This window comes from Crinia signifera, chromosome 5 (assembly GCF_055691185.1).
Source record: "Crinia signifera chromosome 5, ASM5569118v1, whole genome shotgun sequence".
Classification (NCBI taxonomy): Eukaryota; Metazoa; Chordata; class Amphibia; order Anura; family Myobatrachidae; genus Crinia; species Crinia signifera.
Window position 1 is genome coordinate 129662677 of NC_139221.1, and position 12012 is coordinate 129674688.

Genomic DNA, 12012 nt, shown 5'->3' on the forward strand with positions numbered 1-12012 from the left:
TTGCGCTCCTGTACGCCAAGGTACGTGGCTGCTCGCCATACAATAAATATCACCACCATTGGATTGATTATGCTCCATCAATCTAGTGGCGGATTTATATATCGATGTAACCCCGCCATTCGCCAAGTGGAGCACGCTTACACATACTACAGTATACAGTACATATGAGATGCTCGTGCATTTCATCCCCTTGAACATCGCTGCGGCTCCAACTGTATTGTACAATACAAGCAAATGGGCCGTGTAGTGTCACGGTCCCATAGGCAAATAATAAATCTTCACGTTCACATAGCCGATGAAGAATGCACATGGTATTTGTACTACTGTTACTCCTTCCCCAAACCAGATGAACTGAATCAGCCTCATGCATTGCATGAAGGGTATATATACTGAACCATGCCCTATTACTACTACACCTTTGATAAAGCTGCCAGGTGCAGTGAAAAGCATCAGGCGGTGCTGTAATTCCACCTTCCACCACCTTTATCAGGATTGAAGTCCGGATCAGCCTCACAGGATACAGCTTCTACCAGCGAGCCTGCATGCCATCCAGGGGTCGCTTTGACTCTTTTCTTAACAAACATCTACCCTCATTGGCCATTTGGGACTTATACCACCAACTCCCTTCATCCCTCTCCAGTGGACCAGTATTTTGTGCCATCCTTGGGCCGACCACTTGGACACATGGACTGTGCCATCTATCCATGGGACTGATCTACCAGGAGTGGTAATTATTATACATTAATCAGTACTGTTTGGCAAAATAGGAACAGACTCTCCTTCAAATTGCTATTAGTATGGAAGTGGAATCACTTGTTATTATCGAATTATTGTTTTTATATGCTATATCTGTTTTATAAATTAATACATTTATATTGTATAGATAATCTAATTTTAATACGTTTTTTTAAAGGTACAGCACTGCTTTTTATTTGTTTTTTCTTCAAGCATTGCATTACTGTATCAGTGAAAAGTCTTGGCAATGGGATGTATCATCCCCCCGCTTTCAGGGACTGGGCTCTGAAAGGAGCCCATTCCTGCAATGTGCTGAGCCGGGTGCCGGGGGGGGGGGGGGGGGCTGTGCATGCGCGGTATGTATCTCAGAATAGCGGTATCCCAGGGATGCGAAGCGTTGCTGCCCGATGTTGATACATCGGGCAGCTTCACATCCCTCATAGAAACTATGGGGGATGCAGCCGACTGCAGTGCAGGAGGGATCGCAGCAGGGATCGGAGATTCCTGCTGCGGTCCCTCCTGATACATTCGGGGATCATAATATTTGCTTCTAACATGTGGGCTGATTAAGCCTGGTGAAGTGATAAATTGCCCAGTGAAAATGCAGCAGCCAGTCCGCTCCTTACTCTGCAGCCTGTAATGTGATAGTTAGGAGCTGATTGGTTGGAGCGTTATCATTGGTTATCACTCCACCATGCCTGATAAATATGCCCCTGAATGAAGCTCAGGCCTAGGGGTTTCTTTACTAATTGATGGCTTGTAAAAGCTGCCAATGTGTTTAATCACTAAATTTAAATGGATAATGCTTTAATGGGTGTGGATCAGGGGTGGCCAAAAGGTCGATCGCGATCTACCCGTCGATCGCGGAGGTCCCGCGGGTAGATCGCGATCAAGTTCCATTGCCTGCACACGCATAGTTGCTGAAGCCTCCGACAGATCAGTGGCTTCAGCGTTCCCAAGGAGGCCGTGCGCGGGTGACGTCACCCGCGCGCTGCAAGTGAGAGCCGACTGGAAGGCTCAGCGTCGCGTGGGACAGGGGCCAGGCTGGGAGCGCTCAGTGGTGCAGACACTGGAGGCTCAGCAGTGGCAGGACGGGACTCGGAGAGCAGCAGGCACTGGAGAGACTGGAGGCTCAGCAGCAGTGGGACGGGACACGGAGCACAGCGCACAGTGGCAGCAGGAAAGCTGCACCCAAACGGCAGGCAGCACAGTAAGTTCTACTTAAGTGCCCTGCATGTGAGGGCATAATTGTCCACAGGTTTTTGTTTTTAGTGTTATGTAATGCAGTGGGAGGGGGAGGGGCTCTGCTTACAAATATAAGTTCATCCCAGTTGCTGCTTGTGATGGAGTTGTGAGCCCCCCTTAAAAAAACATTTAAAGAAATTATATATATATATATATATATGTTTTCTTTAAATGTCTTTTAAAGGGGGCTCACAACTCCATCACAAGCAGCAACTGGGATGAACTTTTTTAAACAGAGCCCCTCCCCCTTCCACCGCATAAAATAAGTTTGCGTCATTCCATGTGCCATAATGTGAATTTTAAAACATTCCGTGTGGCACAATGTAAAGTTTACGGCTCATTCCCTGTGTCAGTATGTGAATTTTGGCTCATTCCCAGTGTCAGAATGGGAATTTCGGCACATTCCCTGTGTCAGAATATGAATTTCAGGCTCATTCCCTGTGTCAGTATGTGAATTTTGGCTCATTCCCTATGTCAGAATGTGAATTTTGGCTCATTCCCTATGTCAGAATGTGAATTTCGGCACATTCCCTGTGTTAGTATGTGAATTTCGGGCACATTCCCTGTGTCAGTGTGTGAATTTTGGCTCATTCCCTGTGTCAGAATGTGAATTTCGGCACATTCCCTGTGTCAGTATGTGAATTTTGGCTCATTCCCTGTGTCAGAATGTGAATTTCGGGCACATTCCCTGTGTTAGTATGTGAATTTCGGGGACACATTCCCTGTGTCAGTATGTGAATTTGGGGCACATTCCCTGTGTCAGTATGTGAATTTGATGCACATTCCCTGTGTCAGTATGTGAATTTTGGGCACATTCCCTGTGTCAGTATGTGAATTTTGGCTCATTCCCTGTGTCAGAATGTGAATTTCGGGCACATTCCCTGTGTTAGTATGTGAATTTCGGGGACACATTCCCTGTGTCAGTATGTGAATTTGGGGCACATTCCCTGTGTCAGTATGTGAATTTGATGCACATTCCCTGTGTCAGTATGTGAATTTCGGGCACATTCCCTGTGTCAATATGTGAATTTCAGGGACACATTCCCTGTGTCAGTATGTGAATTTCGGGCACATTCCCTGTGTCAGTATGTGAATTTCGGGGACACATTCCCTGTGTCAGTATGTGAATTTCGGGCACATTCCCTGTGTCAGTATGTGATTTTCGGGCACATTCCCTGTGTCAGTATGTGAATTTCGGGCACATTCCCTGTGTCAGCATGTGAATTTTGGCTCATTCCCGGTGTCAGAGTGTGATTTTCGGGCTCGTTCCCTGTGTCAGAATGTGAATTTCGGGCACATTCCCTGTGTCAGAATGTGATTTTTGGCTCATTCCCTATGTCAGAATGGGAATTTTGGCTCATTCCCTGTGTCAGAATGTGAATTTCGGGCACATTCCCTGTGTAAGTATGTGAATTTCGGGGACACATTCCCTGTGTCAGTATGTGAATTTGGGGCACATTCCCTGTGTCAGTATGTGAATTTGGGGCACATTCCCTGTGTCAGTATGTGAATTTGGGGCACATTCCCTGTGTCAGTATGTGAATGTGGGGCACATTCCCTGTGTCAGTATGTGAATTTCTGGCACATTCCCTGTGTCAGTATGTGAATTTGATGCACATTATCCTGTGTCAGAATGTGAATTTCGGGCACATTCCCTGTGTCAGAATGTGATTTTTGGCTCATTCCCTATGTCAGAATGGGAATTTTGGCTCATTCCCTGTGTCAGAATGTGAATTTCGGGCACATTCCCTGTGTTAGTATGTGAATTTCGGGGACACATTCCCTGTGTCAGTATGTGAATTTGGGGCACATTCCCTGTGTCAATATGTGAATTTGGGGCACATTCCCTGTGTCAGTATGTGAATTTGGGGCACATTCCCTGTGTCAGTATGTGAATTTGGGGCACATTCCCTGTGTCAGTATGTGAATTTGGGGCACATTCCCTGTGTCAGTATGTGAATTTCTGGCACATTCCCTGTGTCAGTATGTGAATTTGATGCACATTCCCTGTGTCAGAATGGGAATTTCGGCACATTCCCTGTGTCAGAATATGAATTTCAGGCTCATTCCCTGTGTCAGTATGTGAATTTGGGGCACATTCCCTGTGTCAGTATGTGAATTTCGGGCACATTCCCTGTGTCAGTATGTGAATTTCGGGGACACATTCCCTGTGTCAGTATGTGAATTTGGGGCACATTCCCTGTGTCAGTATGTGAATTTCTGGCACATTCCCTGTGTCAGTATGTGAATTTAATGCACATTCCCTGTGTCAGAATGGGAATTTCGGCACATTCCCTGTGTCAGAATATGAATTTCAGGCTCATTCCCTGTGTCAGTATGTGAATTTCGGGCACATTCCCTGTGTCAGTATGTGAATTTCGGGCACATTCCCTGTGTCAGTATGTGAATTTCGGGGACACATTCCCTGTGTCAGCATGTGAATTTTGGCTCATTCCCGGTGTCAGAGTGTGATTTTCGGGCTCATTCCCTGTGTCAGAATGTGAATTTCGGGCACATTCCCTGTGTCAGAATGTGATTTTTGGCTCATTCCCTATGTCAGAATGGGAATTTTGGCTCATTTCCTGTGTCAGAATGTGAATTTCGGGCACATTCCCTGTGTTAGTATGTGAATTTTGGGGACACATTCCCTGTGTCAGTATGTGAATTTGGGGCACATTCCCTGTGTCAGTATGTGAATTTGGGGCACATTCCCTGTGTCAGTATGTGAATTTCGGGCACATTCCCTGTGTCAGTATGTGAATTTGGGGCACATTCCCTGTGTCAGTATGTGAATTTGGGGCACATTCCCTGTGTCAGTATGTGAATTTCTGGCACATTCCCTGTGTCAGTATGTGAATTTCGGGCACATTCCCTGTGTCAGTATGTGAATTTGGGGCACATTCCCTGTGTCAGTATGTGAATTTGGGGCACATTCCCTGTGTCAGAATGGGAATTTCGGCACATTCCCTGTGTCAGTATGTGAATTTGATGCACATTCCCTGTGTCAGAATATGAATTTCAGGCTCATTCCCTGTGTCAGTATGTGAATTTGGGGCACATTCCCTGTGTCAGTATGTGAATTTGGGGCACATTCCCTGTGTCAGAATGGGAATTTCGGCACATTCCCTGTGTCAGTATGTGAATTTGATGCACATTCCCTGTGTCAGAATATGAATTTCAGGCTCATTCCCTGTGTCAGTATGTGAATTTCGGGCACATTCCCTGTGTCAGTATGTGAATTTCGGGCACATTCCCTGTGTCAGTATGTGAATTTCGGGGACACATTCCCTGTGTTAGTATGTGAATTTCGGGGACACATTCCCTGTGTCAGTATGTGAATTTGGGGCACATTCCCTGTGTCAGTATGTGAATTTCGGGCACATTCCCTGTGTCAGTATGTGAATTTCGGGGACACATTCCCTGTGTCAGTATGTGAATTTCGGGGACACATTCCCTGTGTCAGTATGTGAATTTCGGGGACACATTCCCTGTGTCAGTATGTGAATTTGGGGCACATTCCCTGTGTCAGAATGTGAATTTCAGGCTCATTCCCTGTGTCAGTATGTGAATTTGGGGCACATTCCCTGTGTCAGAATGTGAATTTCAGGCTCATTCCCTGTGTCAGTATGTGAATTTTAGCTCATCATGTGTGGCATACTGTAATGTTAAGTTTGTCTCATTACATGGTGCATAATGTGTAAAGGACGGGGTATATTTTACACAGGGGTAGATGCCGGTAGATCCCGGGTAAGTAAGTGTACAAAAAGTAGATCTCGGGTTGTAAAAGTCCGGCCACCCCTGGTGTGGATCATTCGGTAAACCACAGGAAGGTCTACCTGCATAAAGTCGACATGGCTTTAGGTCGAGACAAGCATTAGTTCGACATTGGGAAGGCCGACATGTGTTTTTCTTTTTTTATTGGGAAGGTCAACATGTGTTTTTCTTTTTTCAAATGTCGACATAGTCAACATGGACACCGTATCAGTGCTTCTGGCATGGTGCCTTGCTACGCTCGGCGCAGCATTATTTGTTCCCTCCCTAGTGGATGGTAGGACATGAAATACCACCTGTCAGCACATGTCGGCCCAAAAGGAAGTGAAAATCCCATGTTGACCTTTTGACTGTCGACCTTCCTAATGTCAACCTAAAGCCTTTTAAGTGCCTAAGGACTGTCGACTTTCAGTGGTCGACTTAATGCATGTCTACCTTTTCAGTGTCGACCTAGTGACCATATACTGCTTTGATATTAAAACATGGGTGATGTCACACAAACACACTGGAAAGCTGCGGAATAAATATTTTGGCATGCTGCATAAGGTGAGTGGTAGTGTCCTTATTTACATTGGACTGCAGTAGCGCCCTTTTGCCAACAGTATTAAAGAATTATGTGGTCTATAGATATAAGTAACAGGGGCTTAAAGCTAATTTAGTGGTACTGTTTATGCATACGCTAAATAGTGAGTGAAGCTGTCCATACCATTTTCTGATTGATACGCTAATGATACCTACTGGAACATCTTTAATTATAAAAAGGCATGTCAGGATACTTAAGGCCCTAAGTGTTATTGGAGCTGCATCCTGAACTGTCATTGCTAATTTTTGTGATGACACTCCGTAGTATACTATTATAAACAGAGTATCATTTTCAGTAGAAGCATTTCTTTGCTGAAACATGAGAAAATGTGAACTACACAAGATATATTATTAAACCAGAATCATTTATTTGATGTTTATAGCTACTGTATGTCTTCTGTGTAGTTTGAAGTAATCTTTAAAACTGAATTATGAAATAAAAATATTGCATCTACTGTATAGCAATCCATACCTCCCAACTTCTCTGTTGCAGAAATAGGGACACTCGCGCGGCTGCCCGAAAAGGGGGCGGGGCATATGCAAATGAGGGCGTGGATTATGCTAATTAGCCGCAACCTCATTTTCATACGAGAATAGACGCTGTGCGCATGCGCACAGCGTCTATTCTATTAGATTGGGTGTACTCCCAGCTGCCACCCCCCGCAGTGGGACAATGCCTGCCGCGGGTGGGACAGCGGGACAGGACCCGAAAATCGGGACTGTCCCGCTGTAATCGTGACAGTTGGGAGGTATGCAATCTATTTCTGGCTGGTGTATAACACATTGACCAAATGTCAGATTTATGGAACTAACTGACCTGCAGGACCAGAAATTCAGTTTTTCAATAACAAATTTATTGTTTATTTTAAAAAGGTGGTTTTTGTTTACCAGACTTTTTTCCTATTTGTCAGTTCCAAAAAACTAAATACACGATTAATGACAGTACCAGTTTGTCTTATGATGTGTACACACACTTTTGATAAGTTGCTGAGTATTCCCTCCTCTATACCATTTATGAATAAGTTAAATAGAAGTGGCCAAGCACTAATCCCTGTGATATACCACTTAGTACTGATATCCAACCAGAAAGTTCTCAGTTAACCGCCACTCTCTGTTCTCTATCCTGCAGCCAGCACCTAACCCAGCTACAGGGGATGCCGTTTTTATTTATGCAGGTGCATGGCCAGAGCTGTGTAAGCTGATGGCCATGCACCAAGCCCACCTGCCTACCTGAATAGATGCATGTACAGTGTCTAATCCCCACTGCCCCCCCCCCACATACACACACACACACCACAGGACATGCTGTCCCCGGGCGGGATGCAGGACTGTCCCGTCCCCCCAAAAAACGTCCTGGGAATCAAGAAAGTTGGGAGGAATGACGCTGCCTCGGCTGTGTGTATACAGCTCTCACTGCCTCCGCTTACCTGCCTCCTAAGTTGTACCAGAGTAGCTGCTCCAGGAAATCCTCTAACCACCTATATCCCTTATAAAGATGATGCTGCTGATGGGGGGGTTACCCTTTGTGAACGTGGACCTACAGCCCTTATACATCCGATTATTCCCTGCTCTATGGAGGAATGCTTCCTGATGCCTTTCCCTACACCACATCCTGATGCTGGAGGAAACTACTTTAAACATCCCATATTGGTTATTTCAGCTGTTTTTTTTTTATTCTGGTTCCTATCACTCAAATATCCTGCCTTCCTTGCAGTTCACTTACGATCCTTAGCATTCCAGGTCACATAGGAACCTTAGATGTTTTTTGTGTATATTTCTGTGTCTCTTTCATATTATTGTGCATTTCGCTTTTACATTTTTCTTTACTTCTGTAATATACGCAATTTCCCCCCACAGATATATGTACAATACATGACAAGCTGCTGTATTTGCTGAGGGAGGGATGGGGCTAATTTTAAATCTTATACACTGATGACCTTATAGTCCTGGGTCCTTTACTTTGGGCTCCTCTAAACTCCTGTAACTGGGTTGTTTATAATATACAATTATTCTAGTTTATTAAGGTACTTCAGGTTGATATTATTTGACTGGTGTGCTACTAGACCTTTATATCCTTATGTTGGTGGGAAGGTCAGGTTTGTCCTAGCTAATATATCGTTAACATATGGCCCCAGCTAGTCCATAGTTTTATATATCCTTTGACTATGTGTGTGTGTGGGGGGGGGGGGGGGGGGGGGGGGGGGGGTGGGTGTGTGAGGGAGCTTGGTAAGATTAGTACAGTTTAGGGAAGGTATAGGGGTAGTTAATGGGATCCAGGTGCGCCTCAGTTTGGGGGTGGGGTGTACAGGGTGGGGGGTTATCTGGGAGGTTTGCTTTGGGTTTCAGGGTGTTTTACTTTATTAGAGTTAGCGGGTTTAGAATAGGGCTTCTGACAGATGATCCTTTTCTGATACGTTTCTCCTTTATGGGGTTGTAGGATTATTGAAAATCACTATCCTGTAACTGTGCTCCCCCCCCCTGATGCTATGTATGCCCAGGGAAGCGGTACATCTTGACTGTCCCCAAGGTCGACAGGGTTAAAGGTCGACATGACTTAAGGTCGACATGGGCCAAGGTCGACGTGGTTTTAGGTCGACAGTCATTAGGTCGACATGAGTTCTTTACTGTTTTTTTACCCGAATGTCGACACAGTCGACATGGACACAGTTGGAGTCGAACCGCAGCCCCTCGCATCGCTCGCTTCGCTCGCGATGCTTCGGGCACGGTGCCTCGCTACGCTCAGCACACTATTTTATTCTCCCACCACGCCCTAGTGGATGGTAGGTCATGAAATACCGCCTGTCGGCACATGTCGGCTCAAAAAACAGTGAAAACTCATGTCGACCTAATGACTGTCGACCTAAAACCATGTCGACCTTGGCCCATGTTGACCTTAAGTCATGTCGACCTTGAGCCATGTCGACCTTTAACCCTGTCAACCTTGGGAACCGTCGACCTTCCGGGGTCGACCTAATGACTGTCGACCTAAGTCTGGTCTGACAGATGACCGTTTCCCATGCCCGGATGGCGCCTTTGGGCATATATGTTTTACTTATAATGGAAAAGGGAGTCAGTTCTGTCTAACCTTTATTTATACATATATTATCCTAGGTACGTTCAAAATTAAGCTTATTCCTATATGGAAACTGTTAGTTTTGTCTCTGTCGGAAACATGTATGTTATTACATGTTTAAAAAATGCAATAAAAAATACTTAATTCAAAGTTGGAAGGAATGCATTATGCCACACACTGCAATGCCTGACACATTATACCACACACCGCAATACCATTGACACAAGATTCTGCACACAATGTCTTACAGTAAGGCTTTTAATAAAAATGTAAATGGCCTGCTTATTGCCAGGGGTCAGTGAACGTTGCCAAAAGATAATGCTTGCTGCCAGGGGTTAATTTTTTATTGCCGGGGTTTAATGCTCATTGTCAAGTGGTCAATGCTTGCCCACCTCCGTCGTCTTCCCCCACACCCCTCCGCCTCGAAGAAAACAGACGCTAGAAGTCCTACTGTATTTGACTTCTAGCATCTGACAGGGAGCACAGCATTGCAGCGTTACTTGGAAGTGCCAGGAATGCTTAGCGCGGTACTCCCTGTCACATGCTAGAGGTCAAATATGACTTCTAGCGTCTGTCCGAAGCGAGGAGTGGTCGAGCCACCCGGATTGCTCAGGCAGGCTACTGGTAGCTTGTGAGCGATGGGTTTCTGACCACTGGTCTAAGTGTACCGTGGCCCACTGCTTCAGGCATGGTGCCTCACTGCGCTTGGCACGCTATTATATTTTCCCACCACAACTAAAAAAAAAAGTGAAAACGGCATGTCAACCTTTTTGACTGTTGACCTATTGTTTTTGTTGACCTTCATAGGGTCGACCTAGTGACCGTATGCCGGATAATATGTAAAACCACTTTTCAAGTCATAAACAAGTGTAATTGATGTAAAAACCATTTGCTAAAGAGTGAAGATAAAGTGCCTGCAGAATATAAAAAGCATATGTGGCTTATCTACCCCTTTGAAATAAATGATCTCCATGGAGACTGTTGACAGTGGCAGTTTTAGTGTATGGACTGCATCGGCCTGGTAGCCGGAGAGGGATGTCGACGGCCTGGGAGCCAGAGGGATGTCAACAGCCTGAAAGCCAGAGAGATGTCGATGGCCTGGGAGACGGAGAAGGATGTCAGCGGCCTGGGAGCCGGAAGGATGTTGACAGCCTTTGAGCAGACATTGGATGTTGGTGGCCTGGGAGCTGTGGACAGACAGTGGAATTTGTAGAGTCGATGCCTGTGTTGACTAGGGAGTCAAAGATGGTAAATGGCTTTAGAAGCCAGTAGTAATCTCTGTTAGTGGGAACTGGAATGCTCTGACCTCTTCCCATAGGAATGTTAATCAGCTGGAAAGTAACCTGGCAGGTGAATGGTTAACCAGTGAGATTTGAATAGCAGCAGCAGATCACAGATGCACAACTCTGGAACAGGGAACCTGGAGCTTAGAATGCTGACTTCTGGAGGTACTCAGGGATCAGACAAGTTGTTCAAGGCAAGTATGAAGGGCCGGAGGCCTTACCTATATCCTCCCTGCCTGTCTGTGATTGGTTGCAAGTTGCAGCATCAATTAACTTCAGGACGTACCTGTGCACACCTTGACCATATGGTCCAATGCACAGGTCCGAGTATGAAGGTCACAGGGAGATCATTGGAAGATTCAGTCATCTGGCTGCAAGTGTCATGGCGGCGCCCATGCAGCATGGGACCTGATTGGAATCCGCGTGGGATGCCAACTAGGCCCCAGGAAAGGGCCATGTACAGCTTGCCACTGAGAACACTTGCGTACAGTGCAGTACAGGGATTTGCGACGAAGGATGCACCAGCGTGCGGGTAAGGATTGCGTCTCTGACGCTTCAGAGGAAGGATCTAAGGGATCCAAAATGCATTAAGTGTGGCTCCACTCATTTTCTAACACCCACTGGCTGTCACCCCGATATACCAGGAGGTCGTCTGCTATTCCAGACCTGCAGTGATCTTTTCCATCCCTGGACATTTGGACGTGTGAGCAGCTTTGCCTTGAGTTCTTTAATTTATGCTGTTTTAATTGTCTATGCTTGTGAGCGCATTTTATTAAATTCATCCATTTTTGTTTGAAATAATTTGCACTATTGCCTGTTATTTGATCTCCCACTTCCAGGAAAAAACAATATATTTTGAGCGCTATGGGCCAGTGTTTGAGTGCTGTGTGCAAATGGCTGCCCTCTGGGAGGGGGTTGCCGCCCCCAAAAGGGTTAGAAGTAAAAAGAAAAGTACCAGTGGGCGCCTTATGCACACAAATATGACAATTTATTATGGAAATATCATACAAGAATTAAATTAAAACTAATTGGACACAGAATAGAATTCTGTGTCCAATTAGTTTTAATTTAATTCTTGTATGATATTTCCATAATAAATTGTCATATTTGTGTGCATAAGGCGCCCACTGGTACTTTTCTTTCCACTTCCAGGAAAGGTGAGTTTGTCTTTTTCAGAAACCTTGATACAGGACTGATTTGGAATTGCTTCATGGAACTCAGTTTCTAATTAAAAGGACAGTATTGTTTTTAATCTGCAGTATCTTGTGTGTTTTCTTGTGGGCACCTCTTAGCGCTGTGGTAGAATCTATCATGTAGCGTCAG